Raw genomic sequence first — 24,866 nt, 5'->3', positions numbered from 1 at the left:
GGAATAGTCTGTCTTGAATAGTCTGTCTGGAACAGAACCTTCAGCAGTGTTTACTGGGCACCACGCCACCTCTTCAACCGATAGCCTCGTCATATTATTAAGTGTTTAAACCTGCGCTGAAACCTGTTCATGCGGGTGCTTCTGATGACAAGATTTGTTCATTTAACAGGTTTCCGTAGTGTAGTGGTTATCACGTTCGCCTAACACGCGAAAGGTCCCCGGTTCGAGACCGGGCGGAAACAGTATTACTGTTTTCAGACATACAAAGTTAATGTTTAAATTCTCCTAGTTTATTATCGGGCTTCTATTTGGGAATAGTCTCTCTTGAATAGTCTGTCTGGAACAGAACCTTCAGCAGTGTTTACTGGGCACCACGCCACCTCTTCAACCGATAGCCTCGTCATATTATTAAGTGTTTAAACCTGCGCTGAAACCTGTTCATGCGGGTGCTTCTGATGACAAGATTTGTACATTTTAACAGGTTTCCGTAGTGTAGTGGTTATCACGTTCGCCTAACACGCGAAAGGTCCCCGGTTCGAGACCGGGCGGAAACATGATCAAAGTATTTGTATTTAGCGCTCGCAGTTGAGAGCATAGACTGTATGAAAGCTAACTCTAGTTGTGAGAAGTTCTTAGAAGTGTCTGGGTGTCAACCTCCTTTCCTGTATTGCCTAGCGTTCCTGAGTCTTCTTCGTGAACCTCTCCAGCATGGACTTCTGGGTTAACCGTCTCATCCTGGATCGTCTAGCGTGCAATGGATGGTTCGTAGCCATTAGCATGTCTTGGCTGGCTTTTGCCGCTGTCGTTACGACTATACAATTGAAGCCTAGCGTGCTAGCATTGTTCCTCGCGGTAGCAGATGGGCGAATGGATGTTTAGGATAATATGTTTCAAATATGTATGATATAACCACTTAAATTCACACCTGACCACTCTGACCCTGGTTCCATAAAATGTTGTGAACTAGACTGGACGGTTGATGACGGGATTCTTCTGGGTTGCCAGATACTCCTTGAATGTGTTTCCGTAGTGTAGTGGTTATCACGTTCGCCTCACACGCGAAAGGTCCCTGGTTCGAAACCGGGCGGAAACAGTATTACTGTTTTCAGACATACAAAGTTAATGTTTAAATTCTCCTGCTTTATTATCGGGCAGCCATTTGGGACTAGTCTGTCGGGAATAGTCCGTCTGGAACAGAACCTTCAGCAGTGTTTACTGGGCACCACGCCACCTCTTCAACAAATAGCCTTGTCATATTATTAAGTTTTTTAACCTGCGCTGAGACCTGTTCATGCGTGTACTTCTGATGAAAAAAATGTTTAGGGTTTTGTTCAAACTTATAGGTTTCCGTAGTGTAGTGGTTATCACGTTCGCCTTACACGCGAAAGGTCCCTGGTTCGAAACCGGGCGGAAACAGTATTACTGTTTTCAGACATACAAAGTTAATGTTTAAATTCTCCTAGTTTATTATCGGGCTGCTATTTGCGAATAGTCTGTCTTGAATAGTCTGTCTGGAACAGAACCTTCAGCAGTGTTTACTGGGCACCACGCCACCTCTTCAACCGATAGCCTCGTCATATTATTAAGTGTTTAAACCTGCGCTGAAACCTGTTCATGCGGGTGCTTCTGATGACAAGATTTGTTCATTTTAACAGGTTTCCGTAGTGTAGTGGTTATCACGTTCGCCTAACACGCGAAAGGTCCCCGGTTCGAGACCGGGCGGAAACATGATCAAAGTATTTGTATTTAGCGCTCGCAGTTGAGAGCATAGACTGTATGAAAGCTAACTCTAGTTGTGAGAAGTTCTTAGAAGTGTCTGGGTGTCAACCTCCTTTCCTGTATTGCCTAGCGTTCCTGAGTCTTCTTCGTGAACCTCTCCAGCATGGACTTCTGGGTTAACCGTCTCATCCTGGATCGTCTAGCGTGCAATGGATGGTTCGTAGCCATTAGCATGTCTTGGCTGGCTTTTGCCGCTGTCGTTACGACTATACAATTGAAGCCTAGCGTGCTAGCATTGTTCCTCGCGGTAGCAGATGGGCGAATGGATGTTTAGGATAATATGTTTCAAATATGTATGATATAACCACTTAAATTCACACCTGACCACTCTGACCCTGGTTCCATAAAATGTTGTGAACTAGACTGGACGGTTGATGACGGGATTCTTCTGGGTTGCCAGATACTCCTTGAATGTGTTTCCGTAGTGTAGTGGTTATCACGTTAGCCTCACACGCGAAAGGTCCCTGGTTCGAAACCGGGCGGAAACAGTATTACTGTTTTCAGACATACAAAGTTAATGTTTAAATTCTCCTGCTTTATTATCGGGCAGCCATTTGGGACTAGTCTGTCGGGAATAGTCCGTCTGGAACAGAACCTTCAGCAGTGTTTACTGGGCACCACGCCACCTCTTCAACAAATAGCCTTGTCATATTATTAAGTTTTTTAACCTGCGCTGAGACCTGTTCATGCGTGTACTTCTGATGAAAAAAATGTTTAGGGTTTTGTTCAAACTTATAGGTTTCCGTAGTGTAGTGGTTATCACGTTCGCCTTACACGCGAAAGGTCCCCGGTTCGAAACCGGGCGGAAACAGTATTACTGTTTTCAGACATACAAAGTTAATGTTTAAATTCTCCTAGTTTATTATCGGGCTGCTATTTGGGAATAGTCTGTCTTGAATAGTCTCTCTGGAACAGAACCTTCAGCAGTGTTTACTGGGCACCACGCCACCTCTTCAACCGATAGCCTCGTCATATTATTAAGTGTTTAAACCTGCGCTGAAACCTGTTCATGCGGGTGCTTCTGATGACAAGATTTGTTCATTTAACAGGTTTCCGTAGTGTAGTGGTTATCACGTTCGCCTAACACGCGAAAGGTCCCCGGTTCGAGACCGGGCGGAAACATGGTCAAAGTATTTGTATTTAGCGCTCGCAGTTGAGAGCATAGACTGTATGAAAGTTAACTCTAGTTGTGAGAAGTTATTAGAAGTGTCTGGGTGTCAACCTCCTTTCCTGTATTGCCTAGCGTTCCTGAGTCTTCTTCGTGAACCTCTCCAGCATGGACTTCTGGGTTAACCGTCTCATCCTGGATCGTCTAGCGTGCAATGGATGGTTCGTAGCCATTAGCATGTCTTGGCTGGCTTTTGCCGCTGTCGTTACGACCATACAATTGAAGCCTAGCGTGCTAGCATTGTTCCTCGCGGTAGCAGATGGGCGAATGGATGTTTAGGATAATATGTTTCAAATATGTATGATATAACCACTTAAATTCACACCTGACCACTCTGACCATGGTTCCATAAAATGTTGTGAACTAGACTGGACGGTTGATGACGGGATTCTTCTGGGTTGCCAGATACTCCTTGAATGTGTTTCTGTAGTGTCACACGCGAAAGGTCCCCGGTTCGAAACCGGGCGGAAACAGTATTGCTGTTTTCAGACATACGAAAACCTGTTCATGCGGGTCCTTCTTATGACAAGATTTGTACATTTTAACAGGTTTCCGTAGTGTAGTGGTTATCACGTTCGCCTAACACGCGAAAGGTCCCCGGTTCGAGACCGGGCGGAAACATGATCAAAGTATTTGTATTTAGCGCTCGCAGTTGAGAGCATAGACTGTATGAAAGCTAACTCTAGTTGTGAGAAGTTCTTAGAAGTGTCTGGGTTTCAACCTCCTTTCCTGTATTGCCTAGCGTTCCTGAGTCTTCTTCGTGCACCTCTCCAGCATGGACATCTGGGTTAACCGTCTCATCCTGGATCGTTTAGCGTGCAATGGATGGTTCGTAGCCATTAGCATGTCTTGGCATTCTTTTGCCGCTGTCGTTACGACTTTACAATTGAAGCCTAGCATGCTAGCATTGTTCCCCGCGGTAGCAGATAGGCGAATGGATGTTTGGGATAATATGTTTCAAATATGTATGATATAACCACTTACATTCACACCTGACCACTCTGACCCTGGTTCCATAAAATGTTGTGAACTAGACTGGACGGTTGATGAAGGGATTCTTCTGGGTTGCCAGATACTCCTTGAATGTGTTTCCGTAGTGTAGTGGTTATCACGTTCGCCTCACACGCGAAAGGTCCCCGGTTCGAAACCGGGCGGAAACAGTATTACTGTTTTCAGACATACAAAGTTAATGTTTAAATTCTCCTGCTTTATTATCGGGCAGCCATTTGGGAATAGTCTGTCGGGAATAGTCCGTCTGGAACAGAACCTTCAGCAGTGTTTACTGGGCACCACGCCACCTCTTCAACAAATAGCCTTGTCATATTATTAAGTTTTTTAACCTGCGCTGAGACCTGTTCATGCGGGTACTTCTGATGAAAAAAATGTTTAGGGTTTTGTTCAAACTTACAGGTTTCCGTAGTGTAGTGGTAATCACGTTCGCCTTACACGAGAAAGGTCCCCGGTTCGAAACCGGGCGGAAACAGTATTACTGTTTTCAGACATACAAAGTTAATGTTTAAATTCTCCTAGTTTATTATCGGGCTGCTATTTGGGAATAGTCTGTCTTGAATAATATCCGCGGTAGCAGATAGGCGAATGGATGTTTGGGATAATATGTTTCAAATATGTATGATATAACCACTTACATTCACACCTGACCACTCTGACCCTGGTTCCATAAAATGTTGTGAACTAGACTGGACGGTTGATGAAGGGATTCTTCTGGGTTGCCAGATACTCCTTGAATGTGTTTCCGTAGTGTAGTGGTTATCACGTTCGCCTCACACGCGAAAGGTCCCTGGTACGAAACCGGGCGGAAACAGTATTACTGTTTTCAGACATACAAAGTTAATGTTTAAATTCTCCTGCTTTATTATCGGGCAGCCATTTGGGAATAGTCTGTCGGGAATAGTCCGTCTGGAACAGAACCTTCAGCAGTGTTTACTGGGCACCACGCCACCTCTTCAACAAATAGCCTTGTCATATTATTAAGTTTTTTAACCTGCGCTGAGACCTGTTCATGCGGGTACTTCTGATGAAAAAAATGTTTAGGGTTTTGTTCAAACTTACAGGTTTCCGTAGTATAGTGGTTATCACGTTCGCCTTACACGCGAAAGGTCCCCGGTTCGAAACCGGGCGGAAACAGTATTACTGTTTTCAGACATACAAAGTTAATGTTTAAATTCTCCTAGTTTATTATCGGGCTGCTATTTGGGAATAGTCTGTCTTGAATAGTCTGTCTGGAACAGAACCTTCAGCAGTGTTTACTGGGCACCACGCCACCTCTTCAACCGATAGCCTCGTCATATTATTAAGTGTTTAAACCTGCGCTGAAACCTGTTCATGCGGGTGCTTCTGATGACAAGATTTGTTCATTTAACAGGTTTCCGTAGTGTAGTTGTTATCACGTTCGCCTAACACGCGAAAGGTCCCCGGTTCGAGACCGGGCGGAAACATGATCAAAGTATTTGTATTTAGCGCTCGCAGTTGAGAGCATAGACTGTATGAAAGTTAACTCTAGTTGTGAGAAGTTATTAGAAGTGTCTGGGTGTCAACCTCCTTTCCTGTATTGCCTAGCGTTCCTGAGTCTTCTTCGTGAACCTCTCCAGCATGGACTTCTGGGTTAACCGTCTCATCCTGGATCGTCTAGCGTGCAATGGATGGTTCGTAGCCATTAGCATGTCTTGGCATTCTTTTGCCGCTGTCGTTACGACTTTACAATTGAAGCCTAGCATGCTAGCATTGTTCCCCGCGGTAGCAGATAGGCGAATGGATGTTTGGGATAATATGTTTCAAATATGTATGATATAACCACTTACATTCACACCTGACCACTCTGACCCTGGTTCCATAAAATGTTGTGAACTAGACTGGACGGTTGATGAAGGGATTCTTCTGGGTTGCCAGATACTCCTTGAATGTGTTTCCGTAGTGTAGTGGTTATCACGTTCGCCTCACACGCGAAAGGTCCCCGGTTCGAAACCGGGCGGAAACAGTATTACTGTTTTCAGACATACAAAGTTAATGTTTAAATTCTCCTGCTTTATTATCGGGCAGCCATTTGGGAATAGTCTGTCGGGAATAGTCCGTCTGGAACAGAACCTTCAGCAGTGTTTACTGGGCACCACGCCACCTCTTCAACAAATAGCCTTGTCATATTATTAAGTTTTTTAACCTGCGCTGAGACCTGTTCATGCGGGTACTTCTGATGAAAAAAATGTTTAGGGTTTTGTTCAAACTTACAGGTTTCCGTAGTGTAGTGGTAATCACGTTCGCCTTACACGAGAAAGGTCCCCGGTTCGAAACCGGGCGGAAACAGTATTACTGTTTTCAGACATACAAAGTTAATGTTTAAATTCTCCTAGTTTATTATCGGGCTGCTATTTGGGAATAGTCTGTCTTGAATAATATCCGCGGTAGCAGATAGGCGAATGGATGTTTGGGATAATATGTTTCAAATATGTATGATATAACCACTTACATTCACACCTGACCACTCTGACCCTGGTTCCATAAAATGTTGTGAACTAGACTGGACGGTTGATGAAGGGATTCTTCTGGGTTGCCAGATACTCCTTGAATGTGTTTCCGTAGTGTAGTGGTTATCACGTTCGCCTCACACGCGAAAGGTCCCTGGTACGAAACCGGGCGGAAACAGTATTACTGTTTTCAGACATACAAAGTTAATGTTTAAATTCTCCTGCTTTATTATCGGGCAGCCATTTGGGAATAGTCTGTCGGGAATAGTCCGTCTGGAACAGAACCTTCAGCAGTGTTTACTGGGCACCACGCCACCTCTTCAACAAATAGCCTTGTCATATTATTAAGTTTTTTAACCTGCGCTGAGACCTGTTCATGCGGGTACTTCTGATGAAAAAAATGTTTAGGGTTTTGTTCAAACTTACAGGTTTCCGTAGTATAGTGGTTATCACGTTCGCCTTACACGCGAAAGGTCCCCGGTTCGAAACCGGGCGGAAACAGTATTACTGTTTTCAGACATACAAAGTTAATGTTTAAATTCTCCTAGTTTATTATCGGGCTGCTATTTGGGAATAGTCTGTCTTGAATAGTCTGTCTGGAACAGAACCTTCAGCAGTGTTTACTGGGCACCACGCCACCTCTTCAACCGATAGCCTCGTCATATTATTAAGTGTTTAAACCTGCGCTGAAACCTGTTCATGCGGGTGCTTCTGATGACAAGATTTGTTCATTTAACAGGTTTCCGTAGTGTAGTTGTTATCACGTTCGCCTAACACGCGAAAGGTCCCCGGTTCGAGACCGGGCGGAAACATGATCAAAGTATTTGTATTTAGCGCTCGCAGTTGAGAGCATAGACTGTATGAAAGTTAACTCTAGTTGTGAGAAGTTATTAGAAGTGTCTGGGTGTCAACCTCCTTTCCTGTATTGCCTAGCGTTCCTGAGTCTTCTTCGTGAACCTCTCCAGCATGGACTTCTGGGTTAACCGTCTCATCCTGGATCGTCTAGCGTGCAATGGATGGTTCGTAGCCATTAGCATGTCTTGGCATTCTTTTGCCGCTGTCGTTACGACTTTACAATTGAAGCCTAGCATGCTAGCATTGTTCCCCGCGGTAGCAGATAGGCGAATGGATGTTTGGGATAATATGTTTCAAATATGTATGATATAACCACTTACATTCACACCTGACCACTCTGACCCTGGTTCCATAAAATGTTGTGAACTAGACTGGATACTCCTTGAATGTGTTTCCGTAGTGTAGTGGTTATCACGTTCGCCTCACACGCGAAAGGTCCCCGGTTCGAAACCGGGCGGAAACAGTATTACTGTTTTCAGACATACAAAGTTAATGTTTATATTCTCCTGCTTTATTATCGGGCAGCCATTTGGGAATAGTCTGTCGGGAATAGTCCGTCTGGAACAGAACCTTCAGCAGTGTTTACTGGGCACCACGCCACCTCTTCAACAAATAGCCTTGTCATATTATTAAGTTTTTTAACCTGCGCTGAGACCTGTTCATGCGGGTACTTCTGATGAAAAAAATGTTTAGGGTTTTGTTCAAACTTACAGGTTTCCGTAGTGTAGTGGTAATCACGTTCGCCTTACACGAGAAAGGTCCCCGGTTCGAAACCGGGCGGAAACAGTATTACTGTTTTCAGACATACAAAGTTAATGTTTAAATTCTCCTAGTTTATTATCGGGCTGCTATTTGGGAATAGTCTGTCTTGAATAGTCTGTCTGGAACAGAACCTTCAGCAGTGTTTACTGGGCACCACGCCACCTCTTCAACCGATAGCCTCGTCATATTATTAAGTGTTTAAACCTGCGCTGAAACCTGTTCATGCGGGTCCTTCTGATGACAAGATTTGTTCATTTAACAGGTTTCCGTAGTGTAGTGGTTATCATGTTCGCCTAACACGCGAAAGGTCCCCGGTTCGAGACCGGGCGGAAACATGATCAAAGTATTTGTATTTAGCGCTCGCAGTTGAGAGCATAGACTGTATGAAAGCTAACTCTAGTTGTGAGAAGTTCTTAGAAGTGTCTGGGTTTCAACCTCCTTTCCTGTATTGCCTAGCGTTCCTGAGTCTTCTTCGTGCACCTCTCCAGCATGGACATCTGGGTTAACCGTCTCATCCTGCATCGTCTAGCGTGCAATGGATGGTTCGTAGCCATTAGCATGTCTTGGCTTTCTTTTGCCGCTGTCGTTACGACTTTACAATTGAAGCCTAGCATGCTAGCATTGTTCCCCGCGGTAGCAGATAGGCGAATGGATGTTTGGGATAATATGTTTCAAATATGTATGATATAACCACTTACATTCACACCTGACCACTCTGACCCTGGTTCCATAAAATGTTGTGAACTAGACTGGACGGTTGATGAAGGGATTCTTCTGGGTTGCCAGATACTCCTTGAATGTGTTTCCGTAGTGTAGTGGTTATCACGTTCGCCTCACACGCGAAAGGTCCCCGGTTCGAAACCGGGCGGAAACAGTATTACTGTTTTCAGACATACAAAGTTAATGTTTAAATTCTCCTGCTTTATTATCGGGCAGCCATTTGGGAATAGTCTGTCGGGAATAGTCCGTCTGGAACAGAACCTTCAGCAGTGTTTACTGGGCACCACGCCACCTCTTCAACAAATAGCCTTGTCATATTATTAAGTTTTTTAACCTGCGCTGAGACCTGTTCATGCGGGTACTTCTGATGAAAAAAATGTTTAGGGTTTTGTTCAAACTTACAGGTTTCTGTAGTGTAGTGGTTATCAAGTTCGCCTTACATGCGAAAGGTCCCCGGTTCGAAACCGGGCGGAAACAGTATTACTGTTTTCAGACATACAAAGTTAATGTTTAAATTCTCCTAGTTTATTATCGGGCTGCTATTTGGGAATAGTCTGTCTTGAATAGTCTGTCTGGAACAGAACCTTCAGCAGTGTTTACTGGGCACCACGCCACCTCTTCAACCGATAGCCTCGTCATATTATTAAGTGTTTAAACCTGCGCTGAAACCTGTTCATGCGGGTCCTTCTGATGACAAGATTTGTTCATTTAACAGGTTTCCGTAGTGTAGTGGTTATCACGTTCGCCTAACACGCGAAAGGTCCCCGGTTCGAGACCGGGCGGAAACATGATCAAAGTATTTGTATTTAGCGCTCGCAGTTGAGAGCATAGACTGTATGAAAGTTAACTCTAGTTGTGAGAAGTTATTAGAAGTGTCTGGGTGTCAACCTCCTTTCCTGTATTGCCTAGCGTTCCTGAGTCTTCTTCGTGAACCTCTCCAGCATGGACTTCTGGGTTAACCGTCTCATCCTGGATCGTCTAGCGTGCAATGGATGGTTCGTAGCCATTAGCATGTCTTGGCTGGCTTTTGCCGCTGTCGTTACGACTTTACAATTGAAGCCTAGCATGCTAGCATTGTTCCCCGCGGTAGCAGATAGGCGAATGGATGTTTGGGATAATATGTTTCAAATATGTATGATATAACCACTTACATTCACACCTGACCACTCTGACCCTGGTTCCATAAAATGTTGTGAACTAGACTGGACGGTTGATGAAGGTATTCTTCTGGGTTGCCAGATACTACTTGAATGTGTTTCTGTAGTGTAGTGGTTATCACGTTCGCCTCACACGCGAAAGGTCCCCGGTTCGAAACCGGGCGGAAACAGTATTACTGTTTTCAGACATACAAAGTTAATGTTTAAATTCTCCTGCTTTATTATCGGGCAGCCATTTGGGAATAGTCTGTCGGGAATAGTCCGTCTGGAACAGAACCGTCAGCAGTGTTTACTGGGCACCACGCCACCTCTTCAACAAATAGCCTTGTCATATTATTAAGTTTTTTAACCTGCGCTGAGACCTGTTCATGCGGGTACTTCTGATGAAAAAAATGTTTAGGGTTTTGTTCAAACTTACAGGTTTCTGTAGTGTAGTGGTTATCAAGTTCGCCTTACATGCGAAAGGTCCCCGGTTCGAAACCGGGCGGAAACAGTATTACTGTTTTCAGACATACAAAGTTAATGTTTAAATTCTCCTAGTTTATTATCGGGCTGCTATTTGGGAATAGTCTGTCTTGAATAGTCTGTCTGGAACAGAACCTTCAGCAGTGTTTACTGGGCACCACGCCACCTCTTCAACCGATAGCCTCGTCATATTATTAAGTGTTTAAACCTGCGCTGAAACCTGTTCATGCGGGTCCTTCTGATGACAAGATTTGTTCATTTAACAGGTTTCCGTAGTGTAGTGGTTATCATGTTCGCCTAACACGCGAAAGGTCCCCGGTTCGAGACCGGGCGGAAACATGATCAAAGTATTTGTATTTAGCGCTCGCAGTTGAGAGCATAGACTGTATGAAAGCTAACTCTAGTTGTGAGAAGTTCTTAGAAGTGTCTGGGTTTCAACCTCCTTTCCTGTATTGCCTAGCGTTCCTGAGTCTTCTTCGTGCACCTCTCCAGCATGGACATCTGGGTTAACCGTCTCATCCTGCATCGTCTAGCGTGCAATGGATGGTTCGTAGCCATTAGCATGTCTTGGTTGGCTTTTGCCGCTGTCGTTACGACTTTACAATTGAAGCCTAGCATGCTAGCATTGTTCCCCGCGGTAGCAGATAGGCGAATGGATGTTTGGGATAATATGTTTCAAATATGTATGATATAACCACTTACATTCACACCTGACCACTCTGACCCTGGTTCCATAAAATGTTGTGAACTAGACTGGACGGTTGATGAAGGTATTCTTTTTGGGTTGCCAGACACTCTTTGAATGTGTTTCCGTAGTGTAGTGGTTATCACGTTCGCCTCACACGCGAAAGGTCCCCGGTTCGAAACCGGGCGGAAACAGTATTACTGTTTTCAGACATACGAAAACCTGTTCATGCGGGTGTTTCTGATGACAAGATTTATACATTTTAACAGGTTTCCGTAGTGTAGTGGTTATCACGTTCGCCTCACACGCGAAAGGTCCCCGGTTCGAAACCGGGCGGAAACAGTATCGCTGTATTCAGACATACGAAAACCTGTTCATGCGGGTCCTTCTGATGACAAGATTTGTACATTTTAACAGGTTTCCGTAGTGTAGTGGTTATCACGTTCGCCCAACACGCGTAAGGTCCCCGGTTCGAGACCGGGCGGAAACATGATTGAAGTATTTGTATTTAGCGCTCGCAGTTGAGAGCATAGACTGTATGAAAGCTAACTCTAGTTGTGAGAAGTTCTTAGAAGTGTCTGGGTTTCAACCTCCTTTCCTGTATTGCCCAGCGTTCCTGAGTCTTCTTCGTGCACCTCTCCAGCATGGACATCTGGGTTAACCGTCTCATCCTGCATCGTCTAGCGTGCAATGGATGGTTCGTAGCCATTAGCATGTCTTGGCTGGCTTTTGCCGCTGTCGTTACGACTTTACAATTGAAGCCTAGCGTGCTAGCATTGTTCCTCGCGGTAGCAGATGGGCGAATGGATGTTTAGGATAATATGTTTCAAATATGTATGATATAACCACTTAAATTCACACCTGACCACTCTGACCATGGTTCCATAAAATGTTGTGAACTAGACTGGACGGTTGATGACGGGATTCTTCTGGGTTGCCAGATACTCCTTGACTGTGTTTCTGTAGTATAGTAGTTATCACGTTCGACTCACACGCGAAAGGTCCCCGGTTCGAAACCGGGCGGAAACATGATCAAAGTATTTGTATTTAGCGCTCGCAGTTGAGAGCATAGACTGTGTGAAAGCTAACTCTAGTTGTGAGAAGTTCTTAGAAGTGTCTGGGTTTCAACCTCCTTTCCTGTATTGCCTAGCGTTCCTGAGTCTTCTTCGTGCACCTCTCCAGCATGGACATCTTGGTTAACCGTCTTATCCTGGATCGTTTAGCGTGCAATGGATGGTTCGTAGCCATTAGCATGTCTTGGCTTTCTTTTGCCGCTGTCGTTACGACTTTACAATTGAAGCCTAGCATGCTAGCATTGTTCCCCGCGGTAGCAGATAGGCGAATGGATGTTTGGGATAATATGTTTCAAATATGTATGATATAACCACTTACATTCACACCTGACCACTCTGACCCTGGTTCCATAAAATGTTGTGAACTAGACTGGACGGTTGATGAAGGGATTCTTCTGGGTTGCCAGATACTCCTTGAATGTGTTTCCGTAGTGTAGTGGTTATCACGTTCGCCTCACACGCGAAAGGTCCCCGGTTCGAAACCGGGCGGAAACAGTATTACTGTTTTCAGACATACAAAGTTAATGTTTAAATTCTCCTGCTTTATTATCGGGCAGCCATTTGGGAATAGTCTGTCGGGAATAGTCCGTCTGGAACAGAACCTTCAGCAGTGTTTACTGGGCACCACGCCACCTCTTCAACAAATAGCCTTGTCATATTATTAAGTTTTTTAACCTGCGCTGAGACCTGTTCATGCGGGTACTTCTGATGAAAAAAATGTTTAGGGTTTTGTTCAAACTTACAGGTTTCTGTAGTGTAGTGGTTATCAAGTTCGCCTTACATGCGAAAGGTCCCCGGTTCGAGACCGGGCGGAAACATGATCAAAGTATTTGTATTTAGCGCTCGCAGTTGAGAGCATAGACTGTATGAAAGCTAACTCTAGTTGTGAGAAGTTCTTAGAAGTGTCTGGGTTTCAACCTCCTTTCCTGTATTGCCTAGCGTTCCTGAGTCTTCTTCGTGCACCTCTCCAGCATGGACATCTGGGTTAACCGTCTCATCCTGCATCGTCTAGCGTGCAATGGATGGTTCGTAGCCATTAGCATGTCTTGGCTTTCTTTTGCCGCTGTCGTTACGACTTTACAATTGAAGCCTAGCATGCTAGCATTGTTCCCCGCGGTAGCAGATAGGCGAATGGATGTTTGGGATAATATGTTTCAAATATGTATGATATAACCACTTACATTCACACCTGACCACTCTGACCCTGGTTCCATAAAATGTTGTGAACTAGACTGGACGGTTGATGAAGGGATTCTTCTGGGTTGCCAGATACTCCTTGAATGTGTTTCCGTAGTGTAGTGGTTATCACGTTCGCCTCACACGCGAAAGGTCCCCGGTTCGAAACCGGGCGGAAACAGTATTACTGTTTTCAGACATACAAAGTTAATGTTTAAATTCTCCTGCTTTATTATCGGGCAGCCATTTGGGAATAGTCTGTCGGGAATAGTCCGTCTGGAACAGAACCTTCAGCAGTGTTTACTGGGCACCACGCCACCTCTTCAACAAATAGCCTTGTCATATTATTAAGTTTTTTAACCTGCGCTGAGACCTGTTCATGCGGGTACTTCTGATGAAAAAAATGTTTAGGGTTTTGTTCAAACTTACAGGTTTCTGTAGTGTAGTGGTTATCAAGTTCGCCTTACATGCGAAAGGTCCCCGGTTCGAAACCGGGCGGAAACAGTATTACTGTTTTCAGACATACAAAGTTAATGTTTAAATTCTCCTAGTTTATTATCGGGCTGCTATTTGGGAATAGTCTGTCTTGAATAGTCTGTCTGGAACAGAACCTTCAGCAGTGTTTACTGGGCACCACGCCACCTCTTCAACCGATAGCCTCGTCATATTATTAAGTGTTTAAACCTGCGCTGAAACCTGTTCATGCGGGTCCTTCTCATGACAAGATTTGTTCATTTAACAGGTTTCCGTAGTGTAGTGGTTATCACGTTCGCCTAACACGCGAAAGGTCCCCGGTTCGAGACCGGGCGGAAACATGATCAAAGTATTTGTATTTAGCGCTCGCAGTTGAGAGCATAGACTGTATGAAAGTTAACTCTAGTTGTGAGAAGTTATTAGAAGTGTCTGGGTGTCAACCTCCTTTCCTGTATTGCCTAGCGTTCCTGAGTCTTCTTCGTGAACCTCTCCAGCATGGACTTCTGGGTTAACCGTCTCATCCTGGATCGTCTAGCGTGCAATGGATGGTTCGTAGCCATTAGCATGTCTTGGCTGGCTTTTGCCGCTGTCGTTACGACTTTACAATTGAAGCCTAGCATGCTAGCATTGTTCCCCGCGGTAGCAGATAGGCGAATGGATGTTTGGGATAATATGTTTCAAATATGTATGATATAACCACTTACATTCACACCTGACCACTCTGACCCTGGTTCCATAAAATGTTGTGAACTAGACTGGACGGTTGATGAAGGTATTCTTCTGGGTTGCCAGATACTACTTGAATGTGTTTCTGTAGTGTAGTGGTTATCACGTTCGCCTCACACGCGAAAGGTCCCCGGTTCGAAACCGGGCGGAAACAGTATTACTGTTTTCAGACATACGAAAACCTGTTCATGCGGGTGTTTCTGATGACAAGATTTATACATTTTAACAGGTTTCCGTAGTGTAGTGGTTATCACGTTCGCCTCACACGCGAAAGGTCCCCGGTTCGAAACCGGGCGGAAACAGTATCGCTGTATTCAGACATACGAAAACCTGTTCATGCGGGTCCTTCTGATGACAAGATTTGTACATTTTAACAGGTTTCCGTAGTGTAGTGGTTATCACGTTCGCCTAACACGCGTAAGGTCCCCGGTTCGAGACCGGGCGGAAACATGATTGAAGTATTTGTATTTAGCGCTCGCAGTTGAGAGCATAGACTGTATGAAAGCTAACTCTAGTTGTGAGAAGTTCTTAGAAGTGTCTGGGTTTCAACCTCCTTTCCTGTATTGCCCAGCGTTCCTGAGTCTTCTTCGTGCACCTCTCCAGCATGGACATCTGGGTTAACCGTCTCATCCTGCATCGTCTAGCGTGCAATGGATGGTTCGTAGCCATTAGCATGTCTTGGCTGGCTTTTGCCGCTGTCGTTACGACTTTACAATTGAAGCCTAGCGTGCTAGCATTGTTCCTCGCGGTAGCAGATGGGCGAATGGATGTTTAGGATAATATGTTTCAAATATGTATGATATAACCACTTAAATTCACACCTGACCACTCTGACCATGGTTCCATAAAATGTTGTGAACTAGACTGGACGGTTGATGACGGGATTCTTCTGGGTTGCCAGATACTCCTTGACTGTGTTTCTGTAGTATAGTAGTTATCACGTTCGACTCACACGCGAAAGGTCCCCGGTTCGAAACCGGGCGGAAACATGATCAAAGTATTTGTATTTAGCGCTCGCAGTTGAGAGCATAGACTGTGTGAAAGCTAACTCTAGTTGTGAGAAGTTCTTAGAAGTGTCTGGGTTTCAACCTCCTTTCCTGTATTGCCTAGCGTTCCTGAGTCTTCTTCGTGCACCTCTCCAGCATGGACATCTTGGTTAACCGTCTTATCCTGGATCGTTTAGCGTGCAATGGATGGTTCGTAGCCATTAGCATGTCTTGGCTTTCTTTTGCCGCTGTCGTTACGACTTTACAATTGAAGCCTAGCATGCTAGCATTGTTCCCCGCGGTAGCAGATAGGCGCATGGATGTTTGGGATAATATGTTTCAAATATGTATGATATAACCACTTACATTCACACCTGACCACTCTGACCCTGGTTCCATAAAATGTTGTGAACTAGACTGGACGGTTGATGAAGGGATTCTTCTGGGTTGCCAGATACTCCTTGAATGTGTTTCCGTAGTGTAGTGGTTATCACGTTCGCCTCACACGCGAAAGGTCCCCGGTTCGAAACCGGGCGGAAACAGTATTACTGTTTTCAGACATACAAAGTTAATGTTTAAATTCTCCTGCTTTATTATCGGGCAGCCATTTGGGAATAGTCTGTCGGGAATAGTCCGTCTGGAACAGAACCTTCAGCAGTGTTTACTGGGCACCACGCCACCTCTTCAACAAATAGCCTTGTCATATTATTAAGTTTTTTAACCTGCGCTGAGACCTGTTCATGCGGGTACTTCTGATGAAAAAAATGTTTAGGGTTTTGTTCAAACTTACAGGTTTCTGTAGTGTAGTGGTTATCAAGTTCGCCTTACATGAGAAAGGTCCCCGGTTCGAAACCGGGCGGAAACAGTATTACTGTTTTCAGACATACAAAGTTAATGTTTAAATTCTCCTAGTTTATTATCGGGCTGCTATTTGGGAATAGTCTGTCTTGAATAGTCTGTCTGGAACAGAACCTTCAGCAGTGTTTACTGGGCACCACGCCACCTCTTCAACCGATAGCCTCGTCATATTATTAAGTGTTTAAACCTGCGCTGAAACCTGTTCATGCGGGTCCTTCTGATGACAAGATTTGTTCATTTAACAGGTTTCCGTAGTGTAGTGGTTATCATGTTCGCCTAACACGCGAAAGGTCCCCGGTTCGAGACCGGGCGGAAACATGATCAAAGTATTTGTATTTAGCGCTCGCAGTTGAGAGCATAGACTGTATGAAAGCTAACTCTAGTTGTGAGAAGTTCTTAGAAGTGTCTGGGTTTCAACCTCCTTTCCTGTATTGCCTAGCGTTCCTGAGTCTTCTTCGTGCACCTCTCCAGCATGGACATCTGGGTTAACCGTCTCATCCTGCATCGTCTAGCGTGCAATGGATGGTTCGTAGCCATTAGCATGTCTTGGTTGGCTTTTGCCGCTGTCGTTACGACTTTACAATTGAAGCCTAGCATGCTAGCATTGTTCCCCGCGGTAGCAGATAGGCGAATGGATGTTTGGGATAATATGTTTCAAATATGTATGATATAACCACTTACATTCACACCTGACCACTCTGACCCTGGTTCCATAAAATGTTGTGAACTAGACTGGACGGTTGATGAAGGGATTCTTTTTGGGTTGCCAGACACTCTTTGAATGTGTTTCCGTAGTGTAGTGGTTATCACGTTCGCCTCACACGCGAAAGGTCCCCGGTTCGAAACCGGGCGGAAACAGTATTACTGTTTTCAGACATACGAAAACCTGTTCATGCGGGTGTTTCTGATGACAAGATTTATACATTTTAACAGGTTTCCGTAGTGTAGTGGTTATCACGTTCGCCTCACACGCGAAAGGTCCCCGGTTCGAAACCGGGCGGAAACAGTATCGCTGTATTCAGACATACGAAAACCTGTTCATGCGGGTCCTTCTGATGACAAGATTTGTACATTTTAACAGGTTTCCGTAGTGTAGTGGTTATCACGTTCGCCTAACACGCGTAAGGTCCCCGGTTCGAGACCGGGCGGAAACATGATTGAAGTATTTGTATTTAGCGCTCGCAGTTGAGAGCATAGACTGTATGAAAGCTAACTCTAGTTGTGAGAAGTTCTTAGAAGTGTCTGGGTTTCAACCTCCTTTCCTGTATTGCCCAGCGTTCCTGAGTCTTCTTCGTGCACCTCTCCAGCATGGACATCTGGGTTAACCGTCTCATCCTGCATCGTCTAGCGTGCAATGGATGGTTCGTAGCCATTAGCATGTCTTGGCTGGCTTTTGCCGCTGTCGTTACGACTTTACAATTGAAGCCTAGCGTGCTAGCATTGTTCCTCGCGGTAGCAGATGGGCGAATGGATGTTTAGGATAATATGTTTCAAATATGTATGATATAACCACTTAAATTCACACCTGACCACTCTGACCATGGTTCCATAAAATGTTGTGAACTAGACTGGACGGTTGATGACGGGATTCTTCTGGGTTGCCAGATACTCCTTGACTGTGTTTCTGTAGTATAGTAGTTATCACGTTCGACTCACACGCGAAAGGTCCCCGGTTCGAAACCGGGCGGAAACATGATCAAAGTATTTGTATTTAGCGCTCGCAGTTGAGAGCATAGACTGTGTGAAAGCTAACTCTAGTTGTGAGAAGTTCTTAGAAGTGTCTGGGTTTCAACCTCCTTTCCTGTATTGCCTAGCGTTCCTGAGTCTTCTTCGTGCACCTCTCCAGCATGGACATCTTGGTTAACCGTCTTATCCTGGATCGTTTAGCGTGCAATGGATGGTTCGTAGCCATTAGCATGTCTTGGCTTTCTTTTGCCGCTGTCGTTACGACTTTACAATTGAAGCCTAGCATGCTAGCATTGTTCCCCGCGGTAGCAGATAGGCGAATGGATGTTTGGGATAATATGTTTCAAATATGTATGATATAACCACTTACATTCACACCTGACCACTCTGACCCTGGTTCCATAAAATGTTGTGAACTAGACTGGACGGTTGATGAAGGGATTCTTCTGGGTTGCCAGATACTCCTTGAATGTGTTTCCGTAGTGTAGTGGTTATCACGTTCGCCTCACACGCGAAAGGTCCCCGGTTCGAAACCGGGCGGAAACAGTATTACTGTTTTCAGACATACAAAGTTAATGTTTAAATTCTCCTGCTTTATTATCGGGCAGCCATTTGGGAATAGTCTGTCGGGAATAGTCCGTCTGGAACAGAACCTTCAGCAGTGTTTACTGGGCACCACGCCACCTCTTCAACAAATAGCCTTGTCATATTATTAAGTTTTTTAACCTGCGCTGAGACCTGTTCATGCGGGTACTTCTGATGAAAAAAATGTTTAGGGTTTTGTTCAAACTTACAGGTTTCTGTAGTGTAGTGGTTATCAAGTTCGCCTTACATGCGAAAGGTCCCCGGTTCGAAACCGGGCGGAAACAGTATTACTGTTTTCAGACATACAAAGTTAATGTTTAAATTCTCCTAGTTTATTATCGGGCTGCTATTTGGGAATAGTCTGTCTTGAATAGTCTGTCTGGAACAGAACCTTCAGCAGTGTTTACTGGGCACCACGCCACCTCTTCAACCGATAGCCTCGTCATATTATTAAGTGTTTAAACCTGCGCTGAAACCTGTTCATGCGGGTCCTTCTGATGACAAGATTTGTTCATTTAACAGGTTTCCGTAGTGTAGTGGTTATCATGTTCGCCTAACACGCGAAAGGTCCCCGGTTCGAGACCGGGCGGAAACATGATCAAAGTATTTGTATTTAGCGCTCGCAGTTGAGAGCATAGACTGTATGAAAGCTAACTCTAGTTGTGAGAAGTTCTTAGAAGTGTCTGGGTTTCAACCTCCTTTCCTGTATTGCCTAGCGTTCCTGAGTCTTCTTCGTGCACCTCTCCAGCATGGACATCTGGGTTAACCGTCTCATCCTGCATCGTCTAGCGTGCAATGGATGGTTCGTAGCCATTAGCATGTCTTGGTTGGCTTTTGCCGCTGTCGTTACGACTTTACAATTGAAGCCTAGCATGCTAGCATTGTTCCCCGCGGTAGCAGATAGGCGAATGGATGTTTGGGATAATATGTTTCAAATATGTATGATATAACCACTTACATTCACACCTGACCACTCTGACCCTGGTTCCATAAAATGTTGTGAACTAGACTGGACGGTTGATGAAGGGATTCTTTTTGGGTTGCCAGACACTCTTTGAATGTGTTTCCGTAGTGTAGTGGTTATCACGTTCGCCTCACACGCGAAAGGTCCCCGGTTCGAAACCGGGCGGAAACAGTATTACTGTTTTCAGACATACGAAAACCTGTTCATGCGGGTGTTTCTGATGACAAGATTTATACATTTTAACAGGTTTCCGTAGTGTAGTGGTTATCACGTTCGCCTCACACGCGAAAGGTCCCCGGTTCGAAACCGGGCGGAAACAGTATCGCTGTATTCAGACATACGAAAACCTGTTCATGCGGGTCCTTCTGATGACAAGATTTGTACATTTTAACAGGTTTCCGTAGTGTAGTGGTTATCACGTTCGCCTAACACGCGTAAGGTCCCCGGTTCGAGACCGGGCGGAAACATGATTGAAGTATTTGTATTTAGCGCTCGCAGTTGAGAGCATAGACTGTATGAAAGCTAACTCTAGTTGTGAGAAGTTCTTAGAAGTGTCTGGGTTTCAACCTCCTTTCCTGTATTGCCCAGCGTTCCTGAGTCTTCTTCGTGCACCTCTCCAGCATGGACATCTGGGTTAACCGTCTCATCCTGCATCGTCTAGCGTGCAATGGATGGTTCGTAGCCATTAGCATGTCTTGGCTGGCTTTTGCCGCTGTCGTTACGACTTTACAATTGAAGCCTAGCGTGCTAGCATTGTTCCTCGCGGTAGCAGATGGGCGAATGGATGTTTAGGATAATATGTTTCAAATATGTATGATATAACCACTTAAATTCACACCTGACCACTCTGACCATGGTTCCATAAAATGTTGTGAACTAGACTGGACGGTTGATGACGGGATTCTTCTGGGTTGCCAGATACTCCTTGACTGTGTTTCTGTAGTATAGTAGTTATCACGTTCGACTCACACGCGAAAGGTCCCCGGTTCGAAACCGGGCGGAAACATGATCAAAGTATTTGTATTTAGCGCTCGCAGTTGAGAGCATAGACTGTGTGAAAGCTAACTCTAGTTGTGAGAAGTTCTTAGAAGTGTCTGGGTTTCAACCTCCTTTCCTGTATTGCCTAGCGTTCCTGAGTCTTCTTCGTGCACCTCTCCAGCATGGACATCTTGGTTAACCGTCTTATCCTGGATCGTTTAGCGTGCAATGGATGGTTCGTAGCCATTAGCATGTCTTGGCTTTCTTTTGCCGCTGTCGTTACGACTTTACAATTGAAGCCTAGCATGCTAGCATTGTTCCCCGCGGTAGCAGATAGGCGAATGGATGTTTGGGATAATATGTTTCAAATATGTATGATATAACCACTTACATTCACACCTGACCACTCTGACCCTGGTTCCATAAAATGTTGTGAACTAGACTGGACGGTTGATGAAGGGATTCTTCTGGGTTGCCAGATACTCCTTGAATGTGTTTCCGTAGTGTAGTGGTATCACGTTCGCCTCACACGCGAAAGGTCCCCGGTTCGAAACCGGGCGGAAACAGTATTACTGTTTTCAGACATACAAAGTTAATGTTTAAATTCTCCTGCTTTATTATCGGGCAGCCATTTGGGAATAGTCTGTCGGGAATAGTCCGTCTGGAACAGAACCTTCAGCAGTGTTTACTGGGCACCACGCCACCTCTTCAACAAATAGCCTTGTCATATTATTAAGTTTTTTAACCTGCGCTGAGACCTGTTCATGCGGGTACTTCTGATGAAAAAAATGTTTAGGGTTTTGTTCAAACTTACAGGTTTCCGTAGTGTAGTGGTTATCACGTTCGCCTTACACGCGAAAGGTCCCCGGTTCGAAACCGGGCGGAAACAGTATTACTGTTTTCAGACATACAAAGTTAATGTTTAAATTCTCCTAGTTTATTATCGGGCTGCTATTTGGGAATAGTCTGTCTTGAATAGTCTGTCTGGAACAGAACCTTCAGCAGTGTTTACTGGGCACCACGCCACCTCTTCAACCGATAGCCTCGTCATATTATTAAGTGTTTAAACCTGCGCTGAAACCTGTTCATGCGGGTGCTTCTGATGACAAGATTTGTTCATTCAACAGGTTTCCGTAGTGTAGTGGTTATCACGTTCGCCTAACACGCGAAAGGTCCCTGGTTCGAGACCGGGCGGAAACATGGTCAAAGTATTTGTATTTAGCGCTCGCAGTTGAGAGCATAGACTGTATGAAAGTTAACTCTAGTTGTGAGAAGTTATTAGAAGTGTCTGGGTGTCAACCTCCTTTCCTGTATTGCCTAGCGTTCCTGAGTCTTCTTCGTGAACCTCTCCAGCATGGACTTCTGGGTTAACCGTCTCATCCTGGATCGTCTAGCGTGCAATGGATGGTTCGTAGCCATTAGCATGTCTTGGCTGGCTTTTGCCGCTGTCGTTACGACTATACAATTGAAGCCTAGCGTGCTAGCATTGTTCCTCGCGGTAGCAGATGGGCGAATGGATGTTTAGGATAATATGTTTCAAATATGTATGATATAACCACTTAAATTCACACCTGACCACTCTGACCATGGTTCCATAAAATGTTGTGAACTAGACTGGACGGTTGATGACGGGATTCTTCTGGGTTGCCAGATACTCCTTGAATGTGTTTCTGTAGTGTCACACGCGAAAGGTCCCCGGTTCGAAACCGGGCGGAAACAGTATTGCTGTTTTCAGACATACGAAAACCTGTTCATGCGGGTCCTTCTTATGACAAGATTTGTACATTTTAACAGGTTTCCGTAGTGTGGTGGTTATCACGTTCGCCTAACACGCGAAAGGTCCCCGGTTCGAGACCGGGCGGAAACATGGTCAAAGTATTTGTATTTAGCGCTCGCAGTTGAGAGCATAGACTGTATGAAAGTTAACTCTAGTTGTGAGAAGTTATTAGAAGTGTCTGGGTGTCAACCTCCTTTCCTCTATTGCCTAGCGTTCCTGAGTCTTCTTCGTGAACCTCTCCAGCATGGACTTCTGGGTTAACCGTCTCATCCTGGATCGTCTAGCGTGCAATGGATGGTTCGTAGCCATTAGCATGTCTTGGCTGGCTTTTGCCGCTGTCGTTACGACTATACAATTGAAGGCTAGCGTGCTAGCATTGTTCCTCGCGGTAGCAGATGGGCGAATGGATGTTGAGGATAATATGTTTCAAATATGTATGATATAACCACTTAAATTCACACCTGACCACTCTGACCATGGTTCCATAAAATGTTGTGAACTAGACTGGACGGTTGATGACGGGATTCTTCTGGGTTGCCAGATACTCCTTGACTGTGTTTCTGTAGCATAGTAGTTATCACGTTCGACTCACACGCGAAAGGTCCCCGGTTCGAAACCGGGCGGAAACAGTATTACTGTTTTCAGACATACAAAGTTAATGTTTAAATTCTCCTAGTTTATTATCGGGCTTCTATTTGGGAATAGTCTGTCTTGAATAGTCTGTCTGGAACAGAACCTTCAGCAGTGTTTACTGGGCACCACGCCACCTCTTCAACCGATAGCCTCGTCATATTATTAAATGTTTAAACCTGCGCTGAAACCTGTTCATGCGGGTGCTTCTGATGACAAGATTTGTACATTTTAACAGGTTTCCGTAGTGTAGTGGTTATCACGTTCGCCTAACACGCGAAAGGTCCCCGGTTCGAGACCGGGCGGAAACATGATCAAAGTATTTGTATTTAGCGCTCGCAGTTGAGAGCATAGACTGTATGAAAGCTAACTCTAGTTGTGAGAAGTTCTTAGAAGTGTCTGGGTTTCAACCTCCTTTCCTGTATTGCCTAGCGTTCCTGAGTCTTCTTCGTGCACCTCTCCAGCATGGACATCTGGGTTAACCGTCTCATCCTGGATCGTTTAGCGTGCAATGGATGGTTCGTAGCCATTAGCATGTCTTGGCTTTCTTTTGCCGCTGTCGTTACGACTTTACAATTGAAGCCTAGCATGCTAGCATTGTTCCCCGCGGTAGCAGATAGGCGCATGGATGTTTGGGATAATATGTTTCAAATATGTATGATATAACCACTTACATTCACACCTGACCACTCTGACCCTGGTTCCATAAAATGTTGTGAACTAGACTGGACGGTTGATGAAGGGATTCTTCTGGGTTGCCAGATACTCCTTGAATGTGTTTCCGTAGTGTAGTGGTTATCACGTTCGCCTCACACGCGAAAGGTCCCCGGTTCGAAACCGGGCGGAAACAGTATTACTGTTTTCAGACATACAAAGTTAATGTTTAAATTCTCCTGCTTTATTATCGGGCAGCCATTTGGGAATAGTCTGTCGGGAATAGTCCGTCTGGAACAGAACCTTCAGCAGTGTTTACTGGGCACCACGCCACCTCTTCAACAAATAGCCTTGTCATATTATTAAGTTTTTTAACCTGCGCTGAGACCTGTTCATGCGGGTACTTCTGATGAAAAAAATGTTTAGGGTTTTGTTCAAACTTACAGGTTTCCGTAGTGTAGTGGTTATCACGTTCGCCTTACACGCGAAAGGTCCCCGGTTCGAAACCGGGCGGAAACAGTATTACTGTTTTCAGACATACAAAGTTAATGTTTAAATTCTCCTAGTTTATTATCGGGCTGCTATTTGGGAATAGTCTGTCTTGAATAGTCTGTCTGGAACAGAACCTTCAGCAGTGTTTACTGGGCACCACGCCACCTCTTCAACCGATAGCCTCGTCATATTATTAAGTGTTTAAACCTGCGCTGAAACCTGTTCATGCGGGTGCTTCTGATGACAAGATTTGTTCATTTAACAGGTTTCCGTAGTGTAGTGGTTATCACGTTCGCCTAACACGCGAAAGGTCCCCGGTTCGAGACCGGGCGGAAACAGTATTACTGTTTTCAGACATACAAAGTTAATGTTTAAATTCTCCTAGTTTATTATCGGGCTTCTATTTGGGAATAGTCTGTCTTGAATAGTCTGTCTGGAACAGAACCTTCAGCAGTGTTTACTGGGCACCACGCCACCTCTTCAACCGATAGCCTCGTCATATTATTAAGTGTTTAAACCTGCGCTGAAACCTGTTCATGCGGGTGCTTCTGATGACAAGATTTGTACATTTTAACAGGTTTCCGTAGTGTAGTGGTTATCACGTTCGCCTAACACGCGAAAGGTCCCCGGTTCGAGACCGGGCGGAAACATGATCAAAGTATTTGTATTTAGCGCTCGCAGTTGAGAGCATAGACTGTATGAAAGCTAACTCTAGTTGTGAGAAGTTCTTAGAAGTG

At 44.9% G+C, this 24,866-nt stretch overlaps 64 non-coding genes across 64 annotated transcripts; all 64 read left to right on the top strand.

Moving 5' to 3' along the window:
* The first annotated feature begins 169 nt into the window (after positions 1 to 169).
* On the top strand, positions 170 to 242 carry trnav-aac (transfer RNA valine (anticodon AAC)). The gene has a single exon. It is a non-coding gene; the product is annotated as a tRNA-Val (tRNA).
* A 239-nt stretch (positions 243 to 481) lies between these two features.
* trnav-aac (transfer RNA valine (anticodon AAC)) lies at positions 482 to 554 on the top strand. The gene has a single exon. It is a non-coding gene; the product is annotated as a tRNA-Val (tRNA).
* Positions 555 to 1,020: 466 nt separating this feature from the next.
* On the top strand, positions 1,021 to 1,093 carry trnav-cac (transfer RNA valine (anticodon CAC)). The gene has a single exon. It is a non-coding gene; the product is annotated as a tRNA-Val (tRNA).
* Positions 1,094 to 1,343: 250 nt separating this feature from the next.
* On the top strand, positions 1,344 to 1,416 carry trnav-uac (transfer RNA valine (anticodon UAC)). Its single transcript has one exon. It is a non-coding gene; the product is annotated as a tRNA-Val (tRNA).
* A 239-nt stretch (positions 1,417 to 1,655) lies between these two features.
* trnav-aac (transfer RNA valine (anticodon AAC)) lies at positions 1,656 to 1,728 on the top strand. Its single transcript has one exon. It is a non-coding gene; the product is annotated as a tRNA-Val (tRNA).
* Positions 1,729 to 2,194: 466 nt separating this feature from the next.
* trnav-cac (transfer RNA valine (anticodon CAC)) lies at positions 2,195 to 2,267 on the top strand. The gene has a single exon. It is a non-coding gene; the product is annotated as a tRNA-Val (tRNA).
* Positions 2,268 to 2,517: 250 nt separating this feature from the next.
* Positions 2,518 to 2,590, top strand: trnav-uac (transfer RNA valine (anticodon UAC)). Its single transcript has one exon. It is a non-coding gene; the product is annotated as a tRNA-Val (tRNA).
* Positions 2,591 to 2,828: 238 nt separating this feature from the next.
* trnav-aac (transfer RNA valine (anticodon AAC)) lies at positions 2,829 to 2,901 on the top strand. The gene has a single exon. It is a non-coding gene; the product is annotated as a tRNA-Val (tRNA).
* A 594-nt stretch (positions 2,902 to 3,495) lies between these two features.
* On the top strand, positions 3,496 to 3,568 carry trnav-aac (transfer RNA valine (anticodon AAC)). The gene has a single exon. It is a non-coding gene; the product is annotated as a tRNA-Val (tRNA).
* A 466-nt stretch (positions 3,569 to 4,034) lies between these two features.
* trnav-cac (transfer RNA valine (anticodon CAC)) lies at positions 4,035 to 4,107 on the top strand. Its single transcript has one exon. It is a non-coding gene; the product is annotated as a tRNA-Val (tRNA).
* Positions 4,108 to 4,357: 250 nt separating this feature from the next.
* On the top strand, positions 4,358 to 4,430 carry trnav-uac (transfer RNA valine (anticodon UAC)). Its single transcript has one exon. It is a non-coding gene; the product is annotated as a tRNA-Val (tRNA).
* A 266-nt stretch (positions 4,431 to 4,696) lies between these two features.
* On the top strand, positions 4,697 to 4,769 carry trnav-cac (transfer RNA valine (anticodon CAC)). Its single transcript has one exon. It is a non-coding gene; the product is annotated as a tRNA-Val (tRNA).
* Positions 4,770 to 5,019: 250 nt separating this feature from the next.
* On the top strand, positions 5,020 to 5,092 carry trnav-uac (transfer RNA valine (anticodon UAC)). Its single transcript has one exon. It is a non-coding gene; the product is annotated as a tRNA-Val (tRNA).
* A 238-nt stretch (positions 5,093 to 5,330) lies between these two features.
* Positions 5,331 to 5,403, top strand: trnav-aac (transfer RNA valine (anticodon AAC)). The gene has a single exon. It is a non-coding gene; the product is annotated as a tRNA-Val (tRNA).
* A 466-nt stretch (positions 5,404 to 5,869) lies between these two features.
* trnav-cac (transfer RNA valine (anticodon CAC)) lies at positions 5,870 to 5,942 on the top strand. The gene has a single exon. It is a non-coding gene; the product is annotated as a tRNA-Val (tRNA).
* Positions 5,943 to 6,192: 250 nt separating this feature from the next.
* Positions 6,193 to 6,265, top strand: trnav-uac (transfer RNA valine (anticodon UAC)). Its single transcript has one exon. It is a non-coding gene; the product is annotated as a tRNA-Val (tRNA).
* A 266-nt stretch (positions 6,266 to 6,531) lies between these two features.
* trnav-cac (transfer RNA valine (anticodon CAC)) lies at positions 6,532 to 6,604 on the top strand. Its single transcript has one exon. It is a non-coding gene; the product is annotated as a tRNA-Val (tRNA).
* Positions 6,605 to 6,854: 250 nt separating this feature from the next.
* Positions 6,855 to 6,927, top strand: trnav-uac (transfer RNA valine (anticodon UAC)). Its single transcript has one exon. It is a non-coding gene; the product is annotated as a tRNA-Val (tRNA).
* Positions 6,928 to 7,165: 238 nt separating this feature from the next.
* Positions 7,166 to 7,238, top strand: trnav-aac (transfer RNA valine (anticodon AAC)). The gene has a single exon. It is a non-coding gene; the product is annotated as a tRNA-Val (tRNA).
* A 433-nt stretch (positions 7,239 to 7,671) lies between these two features.
* On the top strand, positions 7,672 to 7,744 carry trnav-cac (transfer RNA valine (anticodon CAC)). The gene has a single exon. It is a non-coding gene; the product is annotated as a tRNA-Val (tRNA).
* A 250-nt stretch (positions 7,745 to 7,994) lies between these two features.
* trnav-uac (transfer RNA valine (anticodon UAC)) lies at positions 7,995 to 8,067 on the top strand. The gene has a single exon. It is a non-coding gene; the product is annotated as a tRNA-Val (tRNA).
* A 238-nt stretch (positions 8,068 to 8,305) lies between these two features.
* Positions 8,306 to 8,378, top strand: trnav-aac (transfer RNA valine (anticodon AAC)). Its single transcript has one exon. It is a non-coding gene; the product is annotated as a tRNA-Val (tRNA).
* Positions 8,379 to 8,844: 466 nt separating this feature from the next.
* Positions 8,845 to 8,917, top strand: trnav-cac (transfer RNA valine (anticodon CAC)). Its single transcript has one exon. It is a non-coding gene; the product is annotated as a tRNA-Val (tRNA).
* Positions 8,918 to 9,167: 250 nt separating this feature from the next.
* On the top strand, positions 9,168 to 9,240 carry trnav-uac (transfer RNA valine (anticodon UAC)). Its single transcript has one exon. It is a non-coding gene; the product is annotated as a tRNA-Val (tRNA).
* A 238-nt stretch (positions 9,241 to 9,478) lies between these two features.
* trnav-aac (transfer RNA valine (anticodon AAC)) lies at positions 9,479 to 9,551 on the top strand. The gene has a single exon. It is a non-coding gene; the product is annotated as a tRNA-Val (tRNA).
* A 466-nt stretch (positions 9,552 to 10,017) lies between these two features.
* Positions 10,018 to 10,090, top strand: trnav-cac (transfer RNA valine (anticodon CAC)). The gene has a single exon. It is a non-coding gene; the product is annotated as a tRNA-Val (tRNA).
* Positions 10,091 to 10,340: 250 nt separating this feature from the next.
* Positions 10,341 to 10,413, top strand: trnav-uac (transfer RNA valine (anticodon UAC)). Its single transcript has one exon. It is a non-coding gene; the product is annotated as a tRNA-Val (tRNA).
* Positions 10,414 to 10,651: 238 nt separating this feature from the next.
* On the top strand, positions 10,652 to 10,724 carry trnav-aac (transfer RNA valine (anticodon AAC)). Its single transcript has one exon. It is a non-coding gene; the product is annotated as a tRNA-Val (tRNA).
* Positions 10,725 to 11,191: 467 nt separating this feature from the next.
* Positions 11,192 to 11,264, top strand: trnav-cac (transfer RNA valine (anticodon CAC)). The gene has a single exon. It is a non-coding gene; the product is annotated as a tRNA-Val (tRNA).
* A 75-nt stretch (positions 11,265 to 11,339) lies between these two features.
* On the top strand, positions 11,340 to 11,412 carry trnav-cac (transfer RNA valine (anticodon CAC)). The gene has a single exon. It is a non-coding gene; the product is annotated as a tRNA-Val (tRNA).
* A 75-nt stretch (positions 11,413 to 11,487) lies between these two features.
* trnav-aac (transfer RNA valine (anticodon AAC)) lies at positions 11,488 to 11,560 on the top strand. Its single transcript has one exon. It is a non-coding gene; the product is annotated as a tRNA-Val (tRNA).
* A 466-nt stretch (positions 11,561 to 12,026) lies between these two features.
* trnav-cac (transfer RNA valine (anticodon CAC)) lies at positions 12,027 to 12,099 on the top strand. Its single transcript has one exon. It is a non-coding gene; the product is annotated as a tRNA-Val (tRNA).
* A 466-nt stretch (positions 12,100 to 12,565) lies between these two features.
* trnav-cac (transfer RNA valine (anticodon CAC)) lies at positions 12,566 to 12,638 on the top strand. Its single transcript has one exon. It is a non-coding gene; the product is annotated as a tRNA-Val (tRNA).
* A 250-nt stretch (positions 12,639 to 12,888) lies between these two features.
* Positions 12,889 to 12,961, top strand: trnav-uac (transfer RNA valine (anticodon UAC)). The gene has a single exon. It is a non-coding gene; the product is annotated as a tRNA-Val (tRNA).
* A 466-nt stretch (positions 12,962 to 13,427) lies between these two features.
* trnav-cac (transfer RNA valine (anticodon CAC)) lies at positions 13,428 to 13,500 on the top strand. Its single transcript has one exon. It is a non-coding gene; the product is annotated as a tRNA-Val (tRNA).
* Positions 13,501 to 13,750: 250 nt separating this feature from the next.
* trnav-uac (transfer RNA valine (anticodon UAC)) lies at positions 13,751 to 13,823 on the top strand. Its single transcript has one exon. It is a non-coding gene; the product is annotated as a tRNA-Val (tRNA).
* Positions 13,824 to 14,061: 238 nt separating this feature from the next.
* Positions 14,062 to 14,134, top strand: trnav-aac (transfer RNA valine (anticodon AAC)). The gene has a single exon. It is a non-coding gene; the product is annotated as a tRNA-Val (tRNA).
* Positions 14,135 to 14,600: 466 nt separating this feature from the next.
* On the top strand, positions 14,601 to 14,673 carry trnav-cac (transfer RNA valine (anticodon CAC)). The gene has a single exon. It is a non-coding gene; the product is annotated as a tRNA-Val (tRNA).
* A 75-nt stretch (positions 14,674 to 14,748) lies between these two features.
* On the top strand, positions 14,749 to 14,821 carry trnav-cac (transfer RNA valine (anticodon CAC)). The gene has a single exon. It is a non-coding gene; the product is annotated as a tRNA-Val (tRNA).
* Positions 14,822 to 14,896: 75 nt separating this feature from the next.
* Positions 14,897 to 14,969, top strand: trnav-aac (transfer RNA valine (anticodon AAC)). Its single transcript has one exon. It is a non-coding gene; the product is annotated as a tRNA-Val (tRNA).
* A 466-nt stretch (positions 14,970 to 15,435) lies between these two features.
* trnav-cac (transfer RNA valine (anticodon CAC)) lies at positions 15,436 to 15,508 on the top strand. Its single transcript has one exon. It is a non-coding gene; the product is annotated as a tRNA-Val (tRNA).
* Positions 15,509 to 15,974: 466 nt separating this feature from the next.
* Positions 15,975 to 16,047, top strand: trnav-cac (transfer RNA valine (anticodon CAC)). The gene has a single exon. It is a non-coding gene; the product is annotated as a tRNA-Val (tRNA).
* Positions 16,048 to 16,297: 250 nt separating this feature from the next.
* On the top strand, positions 16,298 to 16,370 carry trnav-uac (transfer RNA valine (anticodon UAC)). The gene has a single exon. It is a non-coding gene; the product is annotated as a tRNA-Val (tRNA).
* A 238-nt stretch (positions 16,371 to 16,608) lies between these two features.
* Positions 16,609 to 16,681, top strand: trnav-aac (transfer RNA valine (anticodon AAC)). The gene has a single exon. It is a non-coding gene; the product is annotated as a tRNA-Val (tRNA).
* Positions 16,682 to 17,148: 467 nt separating this feature from the next.
* trnav-cac (transfer RNA valine (anticodon CAC)) lies at positions 17,149 to 17,221 on the top strand. The gene has a single exon. It is a non-coding gene; the product is annotated as a tRNA-Val (tRNA).
* A 75-nt stretch (positions 17,222 to 17,296) lies between these two features.
* Positions 17,297 to 17,369, top strand: trnav-cac (transfer RNA valine (anticodon CAC)). The gene has a single exon. It is a non-coding gene; the product is annotated as a tRNA-Val (tRNA).
* Positions 17,370 to 17,444: 75 nt separating this feature from the next.
* Positions 17,445 to 17,517, top strand: trnav-aac (transfer RNA valine (anticodon AAC)). The gene has a single exon. It is a non-coding gene; the product is annotated as a tRNA-Val (tRNA).
* Positions 17,518 to 17,983: 466 nt separating this feature from the next.
* Positions 17,984 to 18,056, top strand: trnav-cac (transfer RNA valine (anticodon CAC)). The gene has a single exon. It is a non-coding gene; the product is annotated as a tRNA-Val (tRNA).
* Positions 18,057 to 18,522: 466 nt separating this feature from the next.
* On the top strand, positions 18,523 to 18,595 carry trnav-cac (transfer RNA valine (anticodon CAC)). The gene has a single exon. It is a non-coding gene; the product is annotated as a tRNA-Val (tRNA).
* Positions 18,596 to 18,845: 250 nt separating this feature from the next.
* Positions 18,846 to 18,918, top strand: trnav-uac (transfer RNA valine (anticodon UAC)). Its single transcript has one exon. It is a non-coding gene; the product is annotated as a tRNA-Val (tRNA).
* Positions 18,919 to 19,156: 238 nt separating this feature from the next.
* Positions 19,157 to 19,229, top strand: trnav-aac (transfer RNA valine (anticodon AAC)). Its single transcript has one exon. It is a non-coding gene; the product is annotated as a tRNA-Val (tRNA).
* Positions 19,230 to 19,696: 467 nt separating this feature from the next.
* On the top strand, positions 19,697 to 19,769 carry trnav-cac (transfer RNA valine (anticodon CAC)). Its single transcript has one exon. It is a non-coding gene; the product is annotated as a tRNA-Val (tRNA).
* Positions 19,770 to 19,844: 75 nt separating this feature from the next.
* trnav-cac (transfer RNA valine (anticodon CAC)) lies at positions 19,845 to 19,917 on the top strand. The gene has a single exon. It is a non-coding gene; the product is annotated as a tRNA-Val (tRNA).
* Positions 19,918 to 19,992: 75 nt separating this feature from the next.
* trnav-aac (transfer RNA valine (anticodon AAC)) lies at positions 19,993 to 20,065 on the top strand. Its single transcript has one exon. It is a non-coding gene; the product is annotated as a tRNA-Val (tRNA).
* Positions 20,066 to 20,531: 466 nt separating this feature from the next.
* On the top strand, positions 20,532 to 20,604 carry trnav-cac (transfer RNA valine (anticodon CAC)). The gene has a single exon. It is a non-coding gene; the product is annotated as a tRNA-Val (tRNA).
* Positions 20,605 to 21,070: 466 nt separating this feature from the next.
* On the top strand, positions 21,071 to 21,142 carry trnav-cac (transfer RNA valine (anticodon CAC)). Its single transcript has one exon. It is a non-coding gene; the product is annotated as a tRNA-Val (tRNA).
* Positions 21,143 to 21,392: 250 nt separating this feature from the next.
* Positions 21,393 to 21,465, top strand: trnav-uac (transfer RNA valine (anticodon UAC)). The gene has a single exon. It is a non-coding gene; the product is annotated as a tRNA-Val (tRNA).
* A 238-nt stretch (positions 21,466 to 21,703) lies between these two features.
* Positions 21,704 to 21,776, top strand: trnav-aac (transfer RNA valine (anticodon AAC)). Its single transcript has one exon. It is a non-coding gene; the product is annotated as a tRNA-Val (tRNA).
* A 594-nt stretch (positions 21,777 to 22,370) lies between these two features.
* trnav-aac (transfer RNA valine (anticodon AAC)) lies at positions 22,371 to 22,443 on the top strand. The gene has a single exon. It is a non-coding gene; the product is annotated as a tRNA-Val (tRNA).
* Positions 22,444 to 23,221: 778 nt separating this feature from the next.
* On the top strand, positions 23,222 to 23,294 carry trnav-aac (transfer RNA valine (anticodon AAC)). The gene has a single exon. It is a non-coding gene; the product is annotated as a tRNA-Val (tRNA).
* Positions 23,295 to 23,760: 466 nt separating this feature from the next.
* trnav-cac (transfer RNA valine (anticodon CAC)) lies at positions 23,761 to 23,833 on the top strand. Its single transcript has one exon. It is a non-coding gene; the product is annotated as a tRNA-Val (tRNA).
* Positions 23,834 to 24,083: 250 nt separating this feature from the next.
* On the top strand, positions 24,084 to 24,156 carry trnav-uac (transfer RNA valine (anticodon UAC)). Its single transcript has one exon. It is a non-coding gene; the product is annotated as a tRNA-Val (tRNA).
* Positions 24,157 to 24,394: 238 nt separating this feature from the next.
* Positions 24,395 to 24,467, top strand: trnav-aac (transfer RNA valine (anticodon AAC)). Its single transcript has one exon. It is a non-coding gene; the product is annotated as a tRNA-Val (tRNA).
* Positions 24,468 to 24,706: 239 nt separating this feature from the next.
* trnav-aac (transfer RNA valine (anticodon AAC)) lies at positions 24,707 to 24,779 on the top strand. Its single transcript has one exon. It is a non-coding gene; the product is annotated as a tRNA-Val (tRNA).
* The last annotated feature ends 87 nt before the right edge of the window (positions 24,780 to 24,866 follow it).

The sequence above is a fragment of the Gadus morhua genome, chromosome 21 (assembly GCF_902167405.1).
Source record: "Gadus morhua chromosome 21, gadMor3.0, whole genome shotgun sequence".
NCBI lineage: Eukaryota > Metazoa > Chordata > Actinopteri > Gadiformes > Gadidae > Gadus > Gadus morhua.
This window is presented reverse-complemented; position numbering and strand designations above follow the sequence as displayed.